Here is an 8,566-nt window from a genome sequence, read left to right on the forward strand (position 1 = left end):
TTTTTACAAGGGTGTCACCACTTATCAAGGCCCAGAGGCCACTCGAGGGTAAGGGTTAATAGGTATACATTAGTCATTGTGATTTTAGCATAGTAAACAGTGGGAATTTTGTAACTTGCATTACTTAGGGGGACGATTCAATTAGAACTTGTTCACATTGGACTTTTTCTTTTTTTTTCATAGGTATCAACTCATTATCAAGGCCGAGAGGCCACTCAAGGATAAGGGTTAAAGAGTGTACAGTAGAAATTGGACAATATAGTAATCATTAGTAATGAAAATTTGTTATATTTGATAACTTATATGGAACGGCTCACCAAGAACTTATTTACGTTAGACTTGAAGACAACCATATTGTAGTCAGCCGGAAAGCAGGAAAACGGAAGACAATTCCACAGGCGTGCAGTTCTAATAAAAAAGCTTTGTTCATGGAATCTACGTTTAGGTTTAGGCACAGATAAAGAGTGGGGGGAATTATTGATAGTGTTTACAGCTAGACGAGTGTTTCTTGTGAAAGTTTTGCGAGGGGGGACCATAGATTGAAGCTCAGTCGAACACTTTCCATGAAAATAACGATACATCAGAGACAAACTCGCAACATCTCTTCTGTGATATAGAGGTTGCAAGGAAGAGAAAAGGACATCTCCTACGAGGCTACGAAGTCTATTTTGAACTCTATCAAGGCAGGACAAGTCCTTTCTAGCAGCTCCTGCCCGGATGTGGCAACAGTATTCCATCTTTGGACGTACCTGGCTCTTATATAGATAGAGAATTGCATCAGCAGTGAGATATCTACTGGATCGATAGAAAGATCCCACCATTTTTCCAGCGGCCTTGGCAACAGATTTGATGTACGTGTTCCATTTAAGATCAGGAGTAAAGGTCAAGCCCAGAAGCTTGTCAAAACTTGAGGCCTCCTGAAGACGAGAGCCATTCATTTCAATTGATGCCAGATGTGGATCAGAATGTTGATGATGTAAAGAGAGAAGCTTGGTTTTAGATGCATCAAAAGTAACCAGCCACTCCTTTTCCCATTGGATTACATGCTCAAGACCAGAGGAGAGAGAATTAGAGAGAACTTGGTCGTTTACTGTCTTAGATGTGCTACCATAAATGGTAGTGTCGTCAGCATAAATGTCTACAAATGATGTAAGGATGTGTTTAGGAAGATCATTAATGTAGATCAGGAAAAGAGTTGGGCCCAGGATGGACCCCTGAGGGACACCGGCATTAATACTGTGGGCTTCTGATTTTTGCCCCTCAACTACTACTCTTATGAACCTATCAGAAAGAAATGATTTAATAATTGAGAAGACATTTCCAGCTATACCATAGCTAGAGATCTTATGAAGTAAACCTTTATGCCATCCCCTATCAAAGGCCTTAGATATGTCAAGAGCAATTGCCCTAGAAAGGAAGCCTTTGTCAAGAGATTCGCTAATCCTATGAGATATAACCGTTAGCACATCTGCTGTAGATCTTGCAGAACGGAAACCATATTGTGTGTCACTAAGAAGGTTATTTTTTGCTGAGGTGGTTGACTACTTCTCTATTTAATATGGATTCCAGCAACTTACTCATGGCACACAGGAGACTTATTGGTCTGTACTGAGAGGGAGATGACTTATCACCTGAATTCTTAAATACAGCGCATACTGATGAGGTCTTCCAGGGTGTTGGAAAGCACTTCTCCTTAAGGCAACGCTTAAATAGTTTTGTAAGTATGGGCGCTAGTTCAGGTTGAAGTTTTTTGAGTACCATAATTGGAATACCGTTCGGGCCAGTTGCTTTACTGGAATCAAGGTTTTTGATTAGCTTGGCAACATCACGTACAGATATACGTATATCACATAGTGTGTTTTCAGATACAGGAGGAAATATTGGGGGTTGGCGGCCTTGATCGCAAAAGGTAGAATTAGCTGCAAAGTTCTTGACAAAGAGTTTGGCTTTGTCTGATGCTGACGAGATTACCTCAGGTCCATTGATGATAGTTGGAATGGAACGCACACTTCTGTTCAGAATTCTGTTTGCTATTTGCCAAAACTTTTTAAGAACATTTTCTATATTTTGAAAAGTCTCCCTTTTGAGAGACCATTTTATAGTGAATTTTTGCCCAGTTGCTTTTTTTCCTTTTCATATTGAATGCTTTTTTGTCTTTGATTTTTTTCTCCCTTTTTTTTATTTGTTACTTAGTAAATTTTATTTTACAAGCTTTTGGGAATTCAAAGCAAACAGCCACCTTTTTTTAAATAAACATTTGTAATTCAAACAGTTTACAGGGTCTCAATTAATTATCTTTTATTTCTCTTTGTGTTGTTGCATGACATTATTTTCTCATTTTTTACCCCAATCGTTTCCCAAAAAGACGAGTTTTGGCGACGCCTCTCCAACCCCCTATATCCATGCCATTATATAAAAATGAGAAACAACCACAGAATTCGCGCATAAGCTTGACGAATCCTATAGTGGATGAAACGCCGAATATTCAGTGTAGCTTAATCGCCATATATATTTTATAAATTACTATATATATATATATATATATATATATATATATATATATATATACATATACATTACTGTCATAAAATATATATATATATATATATATATATATATATATATATATATATATATATATATATATATTACGAAGTATATGTATAAGTTCTCAGACGTTTAATTTTTCCACGGAAAAAAACATATACATGCACATTTGTTCTGTCAGTTTATTAAAAAATAAATAAATAAATAAACGGAAGACTGAATTTATATCTTCTGGAACTAAACGAAATAAATAAATACAATGGCTACAAACGAAACGTTGATGAATTGGTCGTCCTCAGACCTAACCGAAGCATTTCGATTATTTAAGCAACGTTGTAATCTTTACTTCTCAGTTAAAAATATTTTGTTGGAAAAACAGGTCGACCACATCCTGCTACTGTCCGGAGAAGAAGGCCTTAAAAATATAACACTTGGTCATTCGAAAACGAGGCCGACAGGAATAATCCAGACATAATTTGGGAAAATTCGAGGAAAGACTGCAGCCGCAATTAAACTTCCGAATCACTCGTTTTTACCTGCGTCAGTATAATCAAAAGGAATCAGAGAATTTCGATGACTTTCTGGCCTGGTGTAAATCGCAGGCATTGAAATGCAAGTTCCGGGATATTCAGGAAATGGAGGAATGCCCTATCGAGCAGGTTATATCAGGAACAAAGCACCCAGAACTCCAAAAGCAGCTTCTAGCGAAAGACGAACAACTGACACTGCCGGAAGCTATAAACTGTGGTAGGACACATGAAGTTTCCATAACCCACATGAGACAGTTGGCTGAACTAGAGCAGAATAAGCATGAAATAGATGCAATCAAGTACAAACAGTGTAACAGATCCGGAGGCTCCCACCCGAGGCAAAAATGTCAAGCATGGGGTACCACATGTTCCGTGTGTGGACAACAAAATCATTGGGCTAAGGTCTGTGCAAGCAAAAATAAAAACGCAGCAGGACGTTTTCCGACACGCACAACATGGAAAGATGGAGGTAATAAACCAGGACATGGAGAAGCACAAAGGGACCAGTACAAACACTGGAAACACGGCAACCGTATGCACTCGGTAAATACCTCAGAGGGACAATAAAGGGATTTGTTATAGAATAACACGAGCATATGGAAGCAAAGAGAACAAACGAAGATGCTGGTACGGTCGAGGGATGACGACCGGGACTGAAACAGGATTATCGCCACCGCTGTTGCCACTAAGGAGTCGCTGGGACAAGTTGGGGTTCGCTGGTGGTATTCCTCAAGGGAACAAACAGTGATAGGTGACTAGGCACTTTTGAATCAACTGCTGTCGCCGAGAGGGGAGCTGCCGCTGCTACTGCTGGAAAGAATTGAGGGGAACGGCTGTGGCTTCTGCTGCTGCTGGAAAGAGCTGAGGGGAACTGGCGTGGCTGCCGCTGCCGCTGATACTGTTAGCGAGGCGATCTATCTGCTCTGGTCGGCAATCTGCTGGTAACAGCCTTTTTTCTCTGACGGTCAGCATATTTATTTTTACAGCAAGTGCGGCGTAGTAAGAAGCATAGCGGCTCCGGAGTCAAAATGGCCGTCGTATTTTTTATTTGTGTTAGTTTTTTGTAATTAACCAAATATCGGGGATTCGCTTATTTGGGGGTATATTAAATTGTATATATCCTATCAAAGCTGTAAACATTGCGAATCAGTTTATGTAGGAATCACGTCGCGACCGCACTCCGTGGCCTAAATATTTATGTTTGAAGTACATGTGAGAGGGGTTGTGAGGTGTATTATTAATATTTCCACTCCTAATTTAGTTGACGCCGTTAATGTGTTTCCTGCCCGGATGATTTGCGGGTTATGCTGTTGATGTGAGAGTGGATGTGTTTTGACACCTCGATGTGTATTTAATACGGCTCTGAACATTTTGCCGACAAACAACATTGTTGTTCCATCATTCCTCCTCGTTCCGTGCTTCGTTTATGTAACTGTGTGGGGATCTTGCGATATAACAGATTTATAACAAGTTTGAACAAATGTCTTTCGACTCTATTCACAAACAAGGCGACAGTCAGAGAGAGGTTTTCACAGACCTTGTAATCAAGCTTCCCAACCTCCCAGGCACTCATTTTCTGAAAGCTAAGGTTGACACAGGAGCCGAAGGCAACATACTTCCATTACGTACCTTCCAGAAGATGTTCCCACACCTAATATGTGCAGCAGCACAGCTACTCCCCGGTGCAACAAAGGATGAACCAACTGTTCTAACAGCCTATAATGGTTCTCATATTACTCAACATGGACCTGTTTAAATAGTTTGTTCACACAAAGGAATATGGAAGACCATCAAATTCTTTGTAGTGACAACAGAAGGGTCTATCATCATAGGACTACCTTCAACCAGAGAACTGAGACTAGTAACGTTACACTGTGCGATCCAGGAAACACCAGTCTCAGTACGTTCAACATAGGATCTGGTAAATATGTACCCAAACCGTTTTGACAATATCGGCAATTTTGAGGGTGAATATCACATTGCCCTGAAACCAGACAACACCCCTGTCATACATGCACAAAGAAAATGCCCTATACATATGAGGGAGGAAATCCAGACTGAATTGGAAAATATGACAAAACAAGGCATCATACGGAAAGTAACCGAGCCTACACCATGGGTCAGCAGCTTGGTTTATGTGCGGAAAGGCAATGGAAAGCTCCGTCTGTGTTTAGATCCAAAAGATTTAAACAAGGCCATCATGAGATGTCATTACAAGACCCCAACAATGGAAGAACTTGCACATAAACTCTCTGGTGCCAAATATTTTCCAAGTTGGATGCCAAGAATGGATATTGGTCCATCAAACTAGACGCAGCCTCACAACTGTTGACTACCTTCAACTCCCCTTTTGGAAGATTCTGTTTCCAGCGGATGCCTTTTGGTCTGGTGTGTCTTAGGATGTGTTTGCCCAGAGGATGGACATGATTCTGGAGAAGTGCTCTTGCACCTTATGGCTAGTTGACGATATCATTGTCTTTGGAAAAACCGAAGAGGAGCATGATAGCAACCTCCACAATCTAATGAGAATTGCTCAAAAGGAATGACTGTGCTTCAACCGCGAAAAGTGTGCGATCAATAAGAAACAAATTTGTTTTTTGGCGCAATCTATGATCAGAATAGTATGCATCCTGATCCCAGCAAGGTAACAAAAATAAAAATGTTACCTAGTCCAGCAAACACTACCGACCTGCAGAGGGTGTTGGGAATCATCACATACATGGCACCTTTCACTCCACACCTGTCCGATCTCACAGCACCTTTAAGAGATCTTCTAAAGAAAGAAGTGGAATACCAGTGGACAGAAAGTCACCAGAGATCCCTCCAGCAAATCAAGGATCTAATTTGCAAAGACATCTTGCTATCATACTTCGACCCTTCCAAGCAAACTGTTATCCAAGTCGATGCATCAAGTAAAGTACTCGGCGCCGCACTCCTGCTAGGAGACCTTCCCCATCAGGCGCAGTGATGGGGGTATGAGATGAATGGATTCGCCAATCATTTTTATAACCAACGGCTGTGCTAAACAACCAATGAAAACGTCGCAAAATTATTATAAAAATTGTCGAATTTTGGATTCAATCAGTTCGCCATTTGCTCCGCCACGGACCGCATTTTATTCTTGGTCGTCATCTTGGTTACTGATCTGAACTATGCTGCCATCTTTGTTCAACATAATGTCTCAAAACTTAACAGGTTATGCGCCCAGCCACCGTCTTTTCTTTGACGGATCGGAATCTAAATTCGAATTATGGCAGGTAAAATTTCTGGGATATCTAAGGATTCGAAAACTACACAAAGTCATACAATCTACAACAGAGAATCCAAACGACCCCGAATTTCTCGAAAAAAAAAACGCGACTGTTTTTGCAGAACTGATTCAATGTTTAGACGACAGAAGTCTGTCTCTGATTATAAGAGATGCATTGGATGATGGGAGAAAAGCATTGGACATATTACGAGAACATTATTTATCAAAAGGGAAACCAAAAATAATATCCCTATATAAAGAATTAACCTCTTTGAAACGTAACGAGGATAAAACGATTACCGCCTACGTTATAAGGGCAGAAATAACCGCCAATGCCTTAAAACTCTCAGGTGTTGATATCATTGACCCTCAAGGGACGTTCAGCCGATTTTAAACCATTTACAATTGTTATAACTCAGAAAGACAACTCCATAAATTTCAGCAAATTTAAAGTGGCATTGCGCAGTTACAAAGAGACTAATTGTATGCTCGTGGACAATAATAACTCCAGCAATATTATGAAGTTCAAAAATGCTTCTCGAAAGCAGACACCACCAAATTACACAACTCACTGCAACGTATTCTCCAAAAGTAATTTTCCAGAGAAAAAGAATAAAATTATCTGCTATAATTGTGGACGACCCAACCACAAAAGTTTCCAATGTCGATATAAACGCTCTAAAATGGATTCTGTAAAAAACGTTGAGAACTTTGAGAAAGAACATACATTTCTATTTACATGTAACTTCGACAATACCACAAACGGTAAAAATCTCCTGTAGACTGTGGTACTACAGCGCGCGTTATCACCAAGGAATCTGATTTTATTAATTTGGATTCAAACTTTATCCTCAAAATCATTTTGTCGGGCTTGCCGACGGTAGTCAAATAAATGATAGTCTTGAAAAGAGGCGATGCTTAAATATACCTAAAAAAAATAATAAAGGCGAAATCTGTAACTGTATTCTAAAAAATGCTCTATTCATACCTACATTTAAGCAAGACATATTTTCCGTGCAGGCTGCAATTAAACAAGGCGCAAATATACAATTTGGCCAAAATACATCAAAATTGACATACCCTAATGGAACTGTATTTGCCATTAAAGAAAATGGCCGACTATATTATTTAAAAAGTATGGTTCCCTCAAACACTGCCTGTCACGACTTGGAAACCTAACATAAAATTCTAGGACACTGCAATACAGCTGATATTAAAAAATTACCAAATGTAGTTGAAGCCATGAAAATAATACCTTCAGACAATCTCCCAAATTGTGATGGGTGTGCACAAGGGAAAATGAAACTATGACTATGAACCAATCACGATACATTTAAAAAATTCTGCTCGAGTTCGGAAGTTGCAAGATTGTAAGCCGCTTTCAACTCCCGTCGAAATGGAAATAAATAAAAATATAGGGACAGAAACAAAATGCATAGATAACCGAATATACAGGGAAATGGTAAGAAGCCTCATCTACTTGATGACCGCAACAAGGCCTGACATATGTTACACTGTAACAAAGCTGTCTCAAAACTTATCGAAACCGACAATTAAAGACCTTAATCATGCAAAACAAATCCTTCGTTACCTAAAAGGAACCAAGGAACAATCTTTAAGATTTAAGAAATCCACATATCCTCTAAATTTAGAAGGCTTTTCGGATTCGGATTGGGCTAACTCTAAGGATAGAAAGAGTATAGCGGGGTATTGGTTTAGACTGTCAAAGACTGGACCTATGATCTCTTGGAAAACTAAAAAGCAACAAATTGTTGCACTTTTTACTTGTGAAGCAGAATATGTGGCTCTTACTCATTCTGCGCAGGAGGCAATTTTTCTGAACACCCTTCTAAAATCTACTTAAAACCAGATCTAAATAAAAAACTATAGTAATTCATTGTGATAATCAGAGCAGTATCTATTAGCAAATAATTCTATGATTCATCAAAGGTCGAAGCATATTGATATCAGATATCATTTTATAAGGGATGAAAAAAGAAAAAAATCTATTACTCTTACTTATGTGACGTCTGAGAATAATATAGCTGACATTGTCACTAAACCTATAAAAAGAATAAAATTAAGACATTTTATAACCGAAGTTTTGGAATCTAATTATGAATAAATCTCTTTTCGGAAACCTAAACGGAGAAGCATGAACAGTTGAAATCACACACAAAAAATGTAAATTGTCCCGGGCATGACGTTAAACTGCGACGATTTCTACCTTACTAACCAA

This window comes from Euprymna scolopes, chromosome 45, assembly GCF_053919585.1.
Source record: "Euprymna scolopes isolate OS-2025 chromosome 45, ASM5391958v1, whole genome shotgun sequence".
NCBI lineage: Eukaryota > Metazoa > Mollusca > Cephalopoda > Sepiida > Sepiolidae > Euprymna > Euprymna scolopes.